The sequence below is a fragment of the Eulemur rufifrons genome, chromosome 12 (genome assembly GCF_041146395.1).
Source record: "Eulemur rufifrons isolate Redbay chromosome 12, OSU_ERuf_1, whole genome shotgun sequence".
NCBI classification, from domain to species: Eukaryota; Metazoa; Chordata; class Mammalia; order Primates; family Lemuridae; genus Eulemur; species Eulemur rufifrons.
In genome coordinates, this window is record NC_090994.1 from 17570226 (window position 1) to 17586566 (window position 16341).

Genomic DNA, 16341 nt, shown 5'->3' on the forward strand with positions numbered 1-16341 from the left:
CTGTGTTCTCCAACAGAAGCTTCCCTGGGACCCCCAACATGTACAAAAGACATGGCTATGCCTCCCTCGTCAGCCTCATTGCACGCAACTCTGAATTACAGCTGCACAATTTGCAAACTTAATCTTGTCCGACCTCCTCATTGCATAATGGGGACACTGAGGTTTGCACACTGGAGGTGATTGATTTACCCAAGGACACATGACCAACTGATTGGCTGATGGTTAGAAAAGGGTCCCCAGGTCCCCTGATTGTTGGACAATTGCTCATATTAGTCTTGGTTACCCTGGTTTGTATCTGGCTTCTCAGTAGAGATTATTCTTTCGTAAGATGATCTGGGCAAAACCAGCTACTCACAGATTCTCGTACCCGTCCTGTTTGCTTTATGTATGCAGATAAGCTTGTTTCAGATCATGTATTCATGACTCACTGTTACTATTGCCTAAGTGCTTGTTTTCTTCCCATTCAAATGAATACACAACAAACTGATTTGATGGGTTTAACTCAGTTACATCTGATGAAGCCATTTCTCCCCATTCCTAAATCTTTCAATTTTAGTCACAGGAAGCTTAGGTCAATGGTAATGGAACTGCATACCCCAACACTGTGAGTTGATAACTTCTTCCAAGAATCATTGTTTGGCTATCCTGTTCCACCTGTCTACCCTTTCTTCCTGCACCTTGATCACCTACTATTCTAGGTGATTCTGTAATAGTTTGTGTCTTTCTCAACTAGACTGAGTACTTCTTGAGTCCAGGAAACATAACTTCTTTTCTATAGAATCTAGCTCAATGCCTGATGTGTAACAGGCACTTAAAAGAAATTTACTTAATGAATAACTAGATACATAGTTAAAGATAGGCCCTTTATCTTGTCAAGAGGACAAAACATATCTGTCAATGTTCCTTTTTATGTTTGGTTCCTCTTTCTGCATCATCAAGGGATGTTTTACCCCCTTACTACACCCAGGAGACTTGCAGCTGCCTTAGTTGATGGTCCCACTAAACCTGCATTTCATATGATGTCCCAGATGATGAGAAATGGCTTCAAGATAGAAAATTGTCTGTCTTAAAATAACCTACTATAAATTATGCATATCAACACAGAGATGTTGGATACTATGAAGGTTGTTTTATTCCAAATATGCATTCAGAATTAGAGTTTGGATGTAGCAGGACACCTCTGTTCTCACTGCCATAAAGGAAAAAAAAAACACCTTTTATATTGAATTTCAGTGAACCTTGCTGCTAGCATCTGTCCCATTAATTTTCATATACGGGAACAATGTGGCATGATTACTCACCAGCAACAGAGGTAGCAGTTTTATAAATCTTATGTCATCATGGTTGGAAGGGACAGGGTTGTGCTCTCTTAGTTTCAATACTCTTTTCCAAAATTCACCTTTGCAGTGGGTGGTTCACTCTTTCGGTTCCAGGTGAGCACGGTAATATGAAGTGTGAAAAAAAAAAAAAGTCACTTGGCTTAACATTTCTACAAATTTCAGATAATCTGATGATAAATTAGTAATTTTTTAAGACTCTAGTGGGGGCCTGCTTGTTCTAGAAGGCTGTCTCTTACAGCAAGGGAAGTTGGCGTCTCACTGTATCTATAAAGGGGGACCCATGGATGGTGCTTTCTGCTTCCGGAGCTGTGTAATCCTCTCTCTGTGTGATCTGATCCTATAGAGTTTGGGGAGGGGGGTGAACAGTAGCTTCATTGATGCGAGTCACTTTCAAATTGCCAATAACCTGATTGTGTATATGATGTTGATTTAAAAAAAAAAATTGTAAATCTTGCTGACCCCAATTCACTGTGCTTCTTCGCTTTCTATTAAAGGTACTATGTGATCCACATAGTTTAAATTTTTATTACAAAAGGAAACTTCTACTGTCACTTGGTATATCTGTGAATAGCCTATTGGCGAAAAAAACATTTTGGGGAAAACACAATGGGGTAGGTGTGCTCTTTCATTGAATGATCCAACACGAGAGCTTCATATTCAATATTATTTACAGAAATAATAAATGCTCGCAGCAACTAAAACTTATTGAGTGCTCATCTGCCAGGTACTGTTCAAAGAATTTTACATAATATTAACTCAATGCTTCTGACAACCATATGAAGTCGATACTGTTACCACAGGTAAAGCTACTTCGGCACAAAGAGATGAAGTCACTTGTTCAATATTGCAGAGTTAGGAAGTGGAAAACCAGGTCCTCACCCAGAGGTGTCCGGCTCCGCTTCTCTCTAGCACATTGACTGCAGGTGGGATGAAGGGTGGATTCTGGCTGGTTCCTGTGCTGATGTTTTGAAATCTGCCACTCGTAGAAGCTAGGGAAGTGTGGCCATGCTAAAGGGTTCATTCGGCAATCTTGTCAGTCCAGAATCTTCTAAGGCCCTCCCCCGTGCATGCCAGGGGCAGCTTCCTGAGATACCTGATACCTCTCACTGGCTTGTTAGGAAGATGGCAGATTCTTCTGCCCATCTACTCCCTGCATTGTAGAATTCCCACTTCCATTTTTGCCTCTGGGTATAGGCTCATGGAACTCAGATGGTAGACGATGACAGTAGAATTTTCCTGCCAAAAGAAATATCCCCCAAAGAAGAAATAATTGTGTTTAAGCATGGAGAAAGCCCCCGAACGAAGCTTCATGAACAAAATCGCCCAGAATGGTCTTCTGTCCTCAGTATTTCACTGCTACTCCTTTGAGTTTACTCATCTGTGAGTGGAGATAATAAAACCTACCCCCAAAAGGTTATAGTGTGGATTACATAATAATAGTAGTTTCTGGTACATTTTAAGGGCTTGGTGAATGCATTGTTTCCTTTTCCAAAGAGGATTCTGGAAAGAAAATTGAGAGTGAGTTTTGGGGATTCTAGGACAGGTTTCAAAGAGCAAAGCTGTGGATTCTCCCTTCTTTCTCTCTCAAGTATTTTCTTCAGGGGCCACATTTTATTTTATGGTGTGGAAACTTACTCAACTCTTAGTATGTCCAATACAATTCTATCAGTAATTTCCAGGGCTCATACCCTGTTAGGGAAAATTCTTCCACGAACAGATCCTTTGTATATAATCTTCGTTAACTTATTCACCCTGTGTGGCGTTAAAATGGAGCCTCTTTACAAATTATGTTGCTTTCTAATTGATGGGTATTCTAGCAGTCATTGTTACAGCTCAGTTGATCTTGTTTGGGGCTTCAGTGGTTAAGTGTTTCTTAATCCTGGAATTGAGGAGTAGGTTTTTGAAAGTGGTTGTAGCCTGGTTTTGAACAGAGGAGAAAATGCTCTCTATTTGATAGCTCCAGATCAGCAGAGGTGAATAGGATAGTTGATTTAGGAGATGGGTGTTTTTTTTTTTTTTATTATTTTTTTTTGTGGGACAAGAGAAAGTCACTTGGGTCCTAATTAAAAGATTAGAATCTCTTTCATTGCATTCTGACCAAAGACTTCTGGGGGTTCATGAGGACGAGTCACCATATGTTGCATTTGAATGAATCCATTTGACACACATATTTTCTTACTGAAGCTGATGTTTATGAAGCAGAAAAGAGAAAGACTTGAATATACTTTTATTTCTCCATTTTAATGTCAAACTTCTATTCTCAGAGTAGATTTTATGTACAGCAATATGCACTCAATTTATTATCTGTTTACAAGACCTCACTGTATCATGTTATCTATAGAGCAGAGTTCAAAATAAGGCGAATCAATATTGGATCTCGTTCCAAAGAGTTTGTTTGCTGATATATCAAAAAGGTTTTATTATACTGTGTTGATATCCATAGCATAGAATCCCAAAGTCAGCCTTATGACAGGGCTTTAGGTGTGAGGCTTGAACCCCAGGCAGGTCAGGCCAGGAGTTTTGAGTAACTACTGATCAGGCCTTGTCACGAATGTTCATTCATCTTTACTTAGTTATAGGTAAGAAATTCTGAAAGCAGGTTAAATAGTTATGTTACCTTATCAGTCGGTTTCAGGATACAGTGATACAGGGTGAACGGGACCACTCAGTTGAGAATAGTGTTTGGTTCTTTGGGGATTGGAAATCCTGAGGTTTAATTGACAAAATGATGAATTTCTTTTATGCCTGAATTTAGTCTTGTAAGGCCTAAAGGCAACATGAGGAAGTTCATTACTAGAACTATTCTCAGTATTTGTTTTGGTTCATTACCAGCACCTTCCTAAGTAGTTACATTTATATAATGTCGTGCTGGTAGATGTTCACATTAAACATCTTCTAACTTCAACATTCAACAAATACTTGTTAATGTTTAAGGTGTGGGAAGCCTTATGTTAGGTGTTTCCCCAGGCCCCCAAAAGGATTTGGATTTCAGTTTTGGACTGTAAGAGCTCACAGGATAACGGAAAAATCTTGTTTGCAAATAACTGGAATGTAAGGTAGGATGGAATGTATCCCAAGGGGGGTGTATATCACGCTGTAGGATTCTGATGAAATTAACTCTCACCTGTCCTTTTATTCGACTCTTATTAAGCCTCTTCCTGAAAATAAATTAATAAAGGACTATAAAAACTCTGCATCAGTGGTGTTTTCCTAGGTGGAAAAATAATAAATGCTAAATATTATACAATGGCTGTCAGAAAGGATCCACCATGTAATATGTTCCCATTGTATTAATACTACCAATGGCTGGATACTTTCTCCGCAGCCCTCATCCATTAGGGTTGGTGAGGTTGAAGAAGTTCCATCCATTTCTCTATTTAGCGAATGTGGACTAACTGCCTGTTCAATGTAGATGGATGGTACCACCCACCTGAAGAGGTTCACAAGCTAATAATGAAGGAGCATCTCTGTATTTCACAAATACCTGCTGGGTGAATGAACTCCTTACATTTTATTCTTGGATGTGAGTCCTGGGTGAGTTATGCTACCTAAAGGAAAGTTCTTATGGAATCTGATGTTTGAAAAGGACCAGAGTGATCCTTTTTATTTGCCTTTTTTAAAGATAAATACGGAATAATTTTTACCTATCCATAATAAATTGCATCTTGTTGGTGTTACACCACCTTGCTAGCTTCTCTAGATGATTTTTAACTTATGCCAACGACATGTTACTTTTTTCCAACTATGGGACTTGTTACATTTCCTAAGTTGATCCCAGACCTTGAAAGACATTAAGACAACAGAACCAAGAACAGAGCTGTTCTGTTCCCATGTTGACACACTCCTACTTATCAACACACTCCCATTCATTCAACAAATATTTACTGAGCAAATAATCCTAATGGCTATAATTTTCAGAATGTTAGGGTGACCTGTGCAAGGTGCTAGACATCAGTTACACAGTTATGAATGCAACAGAGGTGGCCTCTGCCCTCAGGGAGCTTACAGTCTACAACTCCAATGCATGGTGTTTTTCAAACAGCTGGAAAAACAACAACAACAACAACAGCAGCAACAAAAAACTACTATTCAGCAGTAAAAGGAATGTCTTCCTTGAATTTTTCAGATCTTCTCCTGCCAGTCTTTTCTCATGCTGCTACCTGGAAAATAAACTCCCTTTTATCATCTCTAGCTATCAAGATCTTATACACTCAAAGGAGACCACATAAATGTTACCAGCTCCAAAAGTCCTACCCCGTCTGTGAAATCCATGAACATGTGGCACAGCTTAAGTTGTACACATCACTGGCTGATTTCCACTGTCATTTGGGAACCTCTGATTTCCCTAGAAGCTTGTAGTCTCTTTTCAAACACAGATGAGGACAATAGCATCGTCGTATCAATCTATAGCATTGAGCAGGGTGCCCTGTTTCAGGAACGTGACCATAGACCTTTTCTGTCCTAGAATAATAAAATATTTGGTGAGAGTAAATAAAGGGTCTCGTTCCCTGACAATCAGTTAGAATCAGGGAAGTCTGAGACCTAAAGACCTTATGTCTAGACACAGAAAACTTCCAAGACTTCTTACCCCCTTTTTTGAGATTAAACTCATAGACAATTTTAAATTTTGGACACACATTAGAACACAAAGAAATGCTCTATTATAAATTGGAATCATGGGGTGGGTTCCTGTAATTGAGGAAATTGTCAGATCTGGACAATGAAATACAAAATATTTCTCATCTATTTGCACACTCTGTGATTTCTAGCATTCTGGACAATAATATGTCAGGGTCCTAAAAATTGGTTAGGTTTTTTAAAGGGCTCAAAATTGCATAACTACATGACTGCTTCTAAAACGCACCAGACTTTCTGGATTACACAAGGATGGCTAAAAGTGCTTTATTCCCCCTGAGGAGGAAAATGTGGTTGGTTGGCCAATATTTTCATTCCCTAAGGATCTATGGGACTGTGATAGCTTCCCCTCAGCAGTCTCCCAGGCTCACGTTGGTGTGAATCACGCAATGTTGTTTACAGAGCAAATACACTTCCTTTAATAGATGCAGGGGTGCATGGACTTGTAGTGTGACTGATACACAAACCTTTTCTTTTAACACAGGCTCCATAGGTATGGAAGAGAGGCAACCAGTGAGAATCTCGGTGCCCATTTCATGCGAGACATGAAAGCACTCTGTGCTTTACATACATCCTCTCATTTAGCAAACAGGCCTCCATGTTATAGCTAAAGAAAAGAGTTGAGAAGTGTTAAGCTGCTAGCTCAGTATCACATAGCTAGTAAGTGGCAGACCTGGGACTCAAACCCAGGGGTTCAAATCTCAAATAAGACTCTCCCTCCTATACGGCACAACTGCATACCCAAGTGTTTATCAATGAATTACATTTATGTAAATTTATTTATGAAAATGTTAGGTTATCATGAGGAGAGCAAATCGACACTATTGCTTTTAGGAGAGAAGAATGAACTCGTTTTAAACAACATCTGTTAACTTGTCTGGAAGCTTCCCTGGTAGAAACCTGACTCATTCTTGGTCACCATGATGGAGCAGTGACTGTCCTCTAGACAAATACCAAGTTGTTTTTATCCTTTCCTCCTGTTTCTCATGAGAAAGCCACAGTGGACTTGTTTTTCTCCCTGATTTCCTCCCTGAAGGGAAGGGACAGTGTTGGATTATCCCTTTATGCTAACCGATCCTTGACATTTCCATCACAGGGTGACCATGGGGCATTCTCCGTATCACACTTCCCTGTGCTTTTACAAGGGAATAACTTACGGGGAAGAATTTGAATTCTTTGTTTCCTAACAGTTTGCTGTGTTGCCTTGCAAATAGCATGTTAGTTAGGCTGTCTATAAGCCTGAGTCAGTAATGTGCTTCTCTAGGGTCTATTTGTGTTTTGAATTTCTTGTCTCTCAGGAATATGGCAGGGGGAAATTGTGGTTTGATTTGTTTGCTAAAAAGATGAGAAAACAATACGGTGTAATGAAGTTAAGATAACCTTCCTAATAAAAATCTGAAGACTGAATTGCTCAAAATTTATGCTGTTCCCAGATGACTTTTCCTTCCCCCAATAGGTGTCTTTATTTCAGCGTTATTTCTCCAGTGTCTCCCCCAGGTGGATTCCTCTTCCCTGCCTACTCACTGGCCTTCCAGCCCTTCTCACCTCTCTTCTTAGCTGGGACTGTGCAGGCATTTAGTTCAGTGTTTCCTCCTCCATCGTTGGGCTGATACCTGCCCATCACCTCCCTGGTCATCTCCCTCTCGCACCTGTGACCAGTCTTCCTTCCAAACTCATGGCCACGTTCAAAGTGCGTCTGTCTTCTCTTGCCACCATTTTTATTATCACCCCCTCTCTAGATGATCACTTGCATTGACATCTGCCTCTTCTACTCAATGAACAAGAGTTTCCTAAGAACCATCACACAACTCTCTTTACAAAATTGGATCATTGCTTCTTATTTTCCACAGCATTTGCTGTAGCTGGACACCACTTCCTTTGAGTTTCTCCTATCTTGGCTCCAGGGCGCTATACTAACTTTGGTGACTATATACTCATTGCTACCATTCCTCACGCATGAGTTCAATTCAGTCTCAGAGAGAGGTAGGCCAGAGTAAGGAGATTCAAGTCCTCAGAGCTAGAAAGCTCAGTGCCTTATCACAGGTTATGTTCACAAAGGAGTAGAAAAGAAAAGCCAAAACCTTCAATTCATACTGCTAATTAAAAGATGATTTTCTCTTCTTAAATTTTTAAGGGATTTTAGTAAATACATGATGGTGTCTTGGGAGTAGCCTTAATAGCAGAAGGAAATATTTAAGTGTCTCTTTGGGAAATGTCTTTCCATTTTCTGTGTTTATTGTACATGTAAAAATTGGACACTATTTCTCAGAAGGATTATGTGAAAGACATCCTGGTTGGTGAAAGACAATGTGTCCTGAAATATTCAAAGCTAAAAAAAAGAAAAAAAATTTGAATGCTATCCTTTCTGTTCTTTGGATATAATCGGATGTACCAACTACAGAAGTCTCTTGAAAGACCGGAATTTTATTATTAGCATTGTTTTATTTGAAAAGCAAAGTTGTAAAAATGCAAACAGAAAGCCCCTATTAGCTGTTAATAAGGAGATGAGAAAATATATGAAATGTGTCTCTGCTGTACCAAGCACCATGCGTCTCTGAAGCCGTGAAAATGAAGACAAACCACACTAACATTTCGTCTGGTTACTGTGATAGCTCCTGGGTTCATCTTAATCTCATTTTCCATTCAAGCAGAATCGGAGGTGCAGGCATTTTCGTGAAGCTGTTATTTCCGTCACATTGTGATCTACACCAAATGATTATATCACCTGTCATATCTGAAGCTCATTCACAAACCTCTGGTCCCCTGGAAGGGGCATATACTTAAGATATTTAGCAACTGAAGAGCTATAATGCTGCCTTAAATTACGAAGTATTTTTACAGATATAATATACTTTATTAAAAATGACTTATAACTATCAGATAATACAACAGTAACTATCAAAGAATTGTACAAGGTGAGGTGTATCTGCATAGTGTGAGCTCTGAACTGGACAAAAAGTGGGTTTGATAATCGTTAGTGCCTTCTGCTATAAAGCCAAAATGATTCCTTGTGATTGGTTGAAACTCTTTGGGTTCTTGTTCCATCTTTCAGTAAATGAAGATGCTACTTGACCTTTAATCTGACTTCTCATATCATTACCTTGGCTCTTCAAAGTCTGATGGAACCTGGAAAATCCAACTTAAGTTCCATTGTACTTTTTTCTCTTGGCCATTTGCCATGATATGTCTAGATTTGGAGAGTAGGTGTGCTTAGTTCTTGTCCAAGATGAATACTTAGAAATAGCACCCTCTAGTAAAGCTGTGCCTAGGAAAATAAAGTATCCAGTTAGCCTTTCAGGGTTATTCCTGAGTAAGACACAGTTAGCCACATCCTTGCAGGGAAATAAATAGAACAGAACGGATGCAAATTTATTTTTAATACGAAGAACAGAAGAGAGGGAGCTTTGGTATACAGAGTTGCGAAGATGTGAGAGCAAAGCCCAAAGCCATTCCTGAGTTTGCTTTGTGATAAAGTCTCAGAATAGATACTGTTACAATGGATCGATTCTAAGTTCTTCAAATGATCCTTCAACGATGTCAGGGTCTGGTCCAAGTCAAAGACGTGCATGGTGATGTTCGTAATTATGGAAATACTTACAATGCTGAAGACATAGTAAGAACAATTTAGAGTAGGAGACCACTTTTGTTCAGCAAAATAAGTTCTGTGGAACAGAATTAGATCAAGAAAAGGTTGCATGGTGGGCATTTGGTTGTGAAAATACAAATCTGTACCTAATGATTGCAGTGAATCAGCTTTCAAACCTATTAGATATGCCATTTAACTAGGCAACATATGCCCATTATTTTTTAGCGTGAAAAGCAATTGCCATATGTTCAATAGTTACTGAATTGTGACCGGCAGGTGTGCCTCACCATAATAATAATGATGACAATAATAATATCTTTAGTTTCAACTCTCTATCCACAAGTAAGGGCAAAGGGAGAAAAAACAGTGATTATTTGGTGTATTTGAGTAATGCACAAAGCCAGTGTAGGTAATTTAAAGCAAAGATCACTTTCAATAGCCAGGTTTATACTTTTTCTTTATCTCTTTCATTCAGATAATTGTCTCAGAGTTCTCTTACACTCCACCTACATTAGCCCAATGAGATTTCAACTCACTTTAATGGTTTCATTCCTGTATATTTTTGGTGGCTCCTCCAAACATTTCAAAAACACTTTCATGTTTTCTGTTACTTGACCCACATAACAACTGTGTTGTGTAGGTAGGCAAGAAGCAATGTTCTGTTTTTTTTTTGCAATAAGCTGAGCTTCAGAGAGGTTAAATGATTATTGCTGCTCCACAGCAAGAGAGAAAGCTGTTGAATTTTCTCTGATAAAGCTGGCAACCTTAGTGATATGAAAGTGACCAATACTAATAGAGTGTTACGTATGTGTCACTGTCAATATCATTCTGTTGGAAAACATACTGTGTCTGGAGGTCCAGGGCAGGAAAGGAAGACATAGCTTGATGAAATAGGGACCGTGCTACTGAATGAACAAGGCAAGGGTGCACCAGTTAGGGTCTATAACATGCTTCCCTCCTGTTTAGCCTGATACTTCAACATTGAGTGGATTATCATGCCTGTTTTCAGGGAAGACCGTTGCTATCCCATTCAAATAAAGTCTTGCATCGTTGTGATTGGTTTATGTGACTGACATTAAGTCAGTATACGCTGACAAAAGGATGTGTACATTTCTATAGTGGAGGCAGTGTTGGAAATTGATTACTAACTTTTTTAATTTTAAAAAAAGTTTTCCCTTAGATAAACTTAAACCCGTTGTATACAGTTAGAAAGAAAAAAGAAGCAGCAGCATCGAGACTGAAACAACAAACCCACAAAAATTTCCTCCAATTCTCCCAGGAAAATTGCCTTCCCATATAGTTGATACTAAGTTGTGTCACCACTGATGCAGTGAAGTCCTCTGGGAGTAGAGTCCGAAACCTGAAATGAGGAATTTGAGACCCTAAGGCCTCCTTCCTTCCTTCTTCCCTGGATGGGCAAAAGCTTTTTCCAAATCATCTTGGTATAAAGTCCTAGACCCATAGTGACCTGTTGTCATGCCATGATCTGGTACTTGACCTTCTTCTGCTATTCATGCGGTAATCATTTCAGGCAGCGGATTGCACCTGCAAGATTTCTTGAAGAAAAGTCTGACAAGTACTCTGCCATTTGAAGAAGAAAAATCAGGTAGCTCTTGTTTCTTAGGGAGGTGAGCCAGGATGACAGCAGTGTGTTACCGGGGTTGGCATTTCCCAAGCTGAGGAGAGTACATGTGATCACTGTGGATAATGTCATACTGGAATTGTGTTTCATCTCTTGCTTGGGTTTGGAATGCAAACAACCTTGACATTGTGCTTAGAGGGGAAAAAAAACCTTGGGTATGTTTCGTTTTTAAAAAGCACAGATTTACAAAGGCAAATACGTGTTCTATTTTACAACAGTAGCAGACCTCTCTTTACTGTTGTGAAATACTTCTGAGACATTAACCTTAAGCTGTCACTTGTGTGCGTAGGGAGAAAAGTTGGGAATTGAGGGGTAAGGAACTATTTTTTCATTTATTTAAATCTCCCGTGATTTCTTTTAAACTGCAAAGTATTCGTAAAACTCCGGTTGGATAATTATTGCAAAGAAAATATGAAAATATTTCATCCGACAGAGAGGTGACGTTTTGTACTGCCTGATACTAAGTTGTAACAGAATTTCTATCATTCACTTTTTGTTTCTGATATTTGTGCTTATTCTTGTAAACCATTTGCTCTGGGACAAAAAGTCACTGGTTTTGAACTTAACTTGATTTGGGCAACTAAATGATACACCTAAACTGATGCATTAGCCCGACCATGACTTTTTTAAATGACATTTCCATTTAATTTCATTTTGGAAATCGATCTGCCCTTTCAAAATAATATCAGAATTTAAAGTAATTTTACTTTTCATCTGCGCAGTCACTGAACATGGTCCCTAAGAGAGTGACTTCAAATATGCAGCCTGGACAAAGATGTGACAATTGCTGTGCCTTAGGTACAAATGCCAGCTCTGACAACAAGCATGTGAACGTGGCCTTTGAGGCAAGGCAAAAGCAGAAAGTCAACTGTCCACTGAAAGTCAACTTTGCCGCCTCGATTTGCAGGTACTATGGCGAGTAGGGATGACCTGTGAGTGTGGCCATCCCCTGAGCCGTGTTGACGATAGAGTTTTCTCTTCCATCTGCACAGTTGTTCTTTTTCTGTTTCTTCCTTTGAACCACCTGTTCGCTTACCTCCATCCAGGTAGCTGCTATTAGCTCTGGCCATGGGGGTGGGTCTAGGGATGGAGGATGCAGGACTTAAAACGTGTCCAGGGGTCATTGACTCCTCCCACCTCCTGTGTGTTCTGGTTCTGTCTCGTTGCTTCTAAGCACCCTCATACCACTCGATATCCCTGGTACGTAAAACAGGAGCAGGGGCACTGACCTAAGCACTCAAGCTAGAAAATTTAAGGAGATGTGAGATGACTGATTTCTTAGATGCTGAAGCCCCTGAACGTTCTTCATCAGTAGCATTAATTGTATGGAAGATATTCACAAGTACCTGTCCCTGCCTGCAGTTGTTTGTCTATAAAGCGGGAACCAAAATTCTTCGAAGTTCCTGTGAACTTGGCAGTTTTATTGGGGGAGGGGAAAGTATCATGCTGATCATCCATGTTTTGTTTCATGTTACTTACCAGCACAGGTGTCTCCCAGGGTGCTGCGGCTCCCACCAGCCCTGCTCTTTGAGCATCCTGCGTCTGTGTTCTAGTGTTCATGATACCTGTGTCATATCTGCAAATTCCTCATGTACATCAGGGTGGTTAAAAAGTACACATCTAAGAAGGGCAACTGAAAACACTGTGAGTCCATCCTGTGGGATCAACCAGTTACAACCCCCTACGTGCAGCTACTGAAAGTAAATTCCTTTTACCTATGTGCCCACGCATGAGCTACCAGAACGTCTTGCCTCTCTCTTCCCCTCTTTACTGATGTTCCCGACTTTTAACTCTTGCATCAAATCTTTTGGAAAGCCTTCTAGGCATTTCTCCTGTGCCCTTCCTCTCTGCCATTATTTCTCCTTCAAGATAGGTTAGATAATACAGTGGGCCCTCTCCCAGCTTCATGGGCATGCCCATGTCAGAGTAGCTAGCACTCTGTATTCCAATAAACTTGTCTGAATTTGCAATTGGATTGTAAATATCTTGACTGCAGGATCTTTATGTTCCCTTGTATTTCCAGTCTTCATGTATTGTATGCACGTATTGCAAATTTAAATATGGCGTATACCAGGTTATGTAGACATGGAAATAGAATACTTGTTTAATTTGTCATGGCAGTGAAAGACTCTTGGTATTATCTACTCAAATTATATAGTTGAGGAAGCTGAGGACCAGAGTATATGTTTGTTCATTCATTCATTGTTTGTTCATTCATTCATTCATGCATGCAACATGTTTCACTGAGCATTCGTATGTGCCTGGCACGATGCTAGCCCCTGGGTATATGATGCTGAGTAAAATGGAACAAAACACAAGGTCCTTCCCTCATGGAGCTTAGCACTGAGTGCGGTAGAGAAACCGTGATCCAGCAATCACGCAAAACATGTATAGTCACCAGCTGTGCCAACTGGTAACTATGAGAGCCAGTTGACATGGAGACTTTGCTTCATTGGAGGACGCTGGAAGCCCTTTAAAAAATGATGTTTGAACTGAAATCTTGAAGGTCCTGCAGAAATGCAGGCACATCGAGGGGGAGAGGAGTTGGCACTCGCAGGCCGGTGCACTGGAGTCCTGGGGCAGGAGGAAGAATAGTGGGTAAATCGCATCTGCTTTAGGTTTCCTCATTTCCCAGATAAAGGGACAGAGGGTGATGAATGCTCCTTTCCTGGGACCAAAGAGTTTGCAGTTTTTGAAGATCGCAGATCACTTCTGGCACCACTGCTGGCCTCACGGAGCCTGTTACATGGCTGATGGTGGGTTTGAGCACCATGCAGACGATGGCAGGGTTACAGAGTGCGAGGAGATCCCAGGAGTGCTGTGAATGAACGAGCTGTTGAGGCCACTTCTTGGCCTGAGATCTGGTGACTGCAGCACAACAGGTCCGGCCTGTTGGAGGGAGGACATAGCACCCTCTTTGTCGCAGAACAGAAGTGAGGCAGGTGCTATGGAGCCGCACTAACTGGGGCCTCCTTGGAAGCTCCCCCTTGGCCAAGAAGATCCAGCTCATCAGAACAAGTGCACTTCTGACGTGCAGAGAATTCACCACCTGTGAGGAATGAGGAAAAATGACTCATTTAGAATTCCAGCTGAACAGTAATATTATTAGCAAGATACACATCTTGGGGAAAGATCTTCGCTTTCAGTGACCTTTTCCATTGTGGGATCTCTCTGATGCCACACAGTAATGGAGCCATACTCTGCCACCTGTCACCAGGCTTCTTAGGAGGAACAGTTTTGGCCTCAGATTTTGCTGCAGCTTTTGTCACAGCTCCTCTCCTCCTCCAAGACTCCTGCCTTTTGACTACTTCTGTCTAAGCCTCGTCTCCCTCCTCTCATGCTCTTTTGGGATCACCCAACTGCTGCAGTAGGTGACTCTATTTCAGGACCACGACTCTCAAGGTTTCCATAGAAATTGCCATCCCACAGCCTTCTCCACGTTCCTGACAGGCAGACGGGAGAGGATTGAGGCGAGGTACATCTTGTACATCTGTGGGACTTGTGCAAACCCAACCGATGTTATTGGGTTTGAACAATAAGGGAAGTTACTTGTCTTAAGTTCGGGCAGCAAGAGAATGGCAAGGCCAGTACCAGAAAATAGGTCTTTAATGATAATCTTTTTTACTATTAAATGCTATTTGGGGGCAAAGGGAAGGGAAACAGTTTGTTGGCTTTCATTGGTACATTTTGGCCAAGGAAAGAGAAGAAAACAGATTAGGAGCCCAAATGCTATTGATTTCTTCATATTACAATAGTGGTTGAAAATTCTCCTATGATATGCTACAAATACAAGTTTATTAGGGAGTTTATTATGTATATTTTGTGAACATACTGTAATTTCTTATATGATATCACTACAGTTCTTGGTTTTTATTATCTGTAAGAGCTGAAGAGCTGGTATTGCTGTTATTCCTGGATGGAAAGAAACTTCATAAAACATGGCACTCTCTCTGCATGCAGAGGGAAGTAGCTTTTAAAATGTTAGCCTATTCCATTTTCCAGTTATAACGTAAAATGATTTCTTAAAGTATAGGATAAGTGAATTTTTATGTTTCAGTTTTGGTTATTGAATTGTCTAGGTAATGCATTTTAGGAGGGCACCGTTCCTCCCAGAACTTACAAAAGCATCATTCAATCACCCAGTCCTTTGCAGGGGTTTTAAAAAATATATAACAATTTTAGGATGTCAAATTTGAGATGTCTAGTTTTAACTTATTTAGCTGAGCTGACATTTAAATTCAGTCCCATCGTTATGTGAATGGAACTGGCCTTTTACCTCTCCTTTTTTTCTTTTTTTCCTTCGTTGGAAACCAGTGCAGAGAACATGGTCACTTAATAAGAAAGATGCTTCCTGCTTTGTTTCCTTTTATTCAACTCAGAACTGCCTGGGGGAAAAGATTGCTTCCTTTCTGAATGTGGCAAGCCACAAAATGGAAAATGCACACACGAGCATTTGTGCTTCTTTCCTATTAACCTTGGGAAAAGGTGACAACAGAAGTATGTGAATAATGCTGTCAGATGTTCAAATGAACTTTTTAAATTATTAATTTGGTCTAAGAGTTTAATATGCAACTTCCTTAATTTGTATATTTCAAAATTACTTTAATTTTTTCCTCTAAAATAACCTTCGAAATTCTTTGCTAGATTTATGTCATTCTGGTTTCAATCTTGGTGATCATTCCTGTATCTGTCGAGTGGCTTAATCTGCCTGTGTATGCTTATATCACAGAAAGCAACATGATATGAGATGGGGCCCTGGTGTAAGATTTCTTTGTCATTTTTTTGAAAATAAAAACTTTAATGGCAGGAATCCAGATCCTTGTATTGGGAATGTGCAGATTTCACCAAATATTAGATGGTCAGGAAAATATCAATTATAAATTAGAAACTGAAATTGGTAAATTTTACTGGTTTCAGTTCTTTTGGGGAGTGACTTGTGTTTTTACTTTGTGGCTTAAGAATTATATTTGGCTATTCAAAGACAAATACCAAATTTTAAATTCTAATCCAAGACTTTAGGGAATTAGGGAATCAGTGTATGTATTTGACAGCCACATAGCCATGTACTGAAAATACATATGTCATTGAAAGTATATTGTAGAAGATAATTTGGTCAATTGTGTATTGGAACAACTGCT

General features: G+C 39.9%; 1 protein-coding gene across 1 annotated transcript in view; it reads left to right on the forward strand.

The window, feature by feature from the left end:
- The window catches only part of NRG1 (neuregulin 1), a 983723-nt gene that overhangs the window by 182759 nt on the left and 784623 nt on the right, over window positions 1–16341 (forward strand). The gene's annotated exons all lie outside the window — the stretch shown is intronic.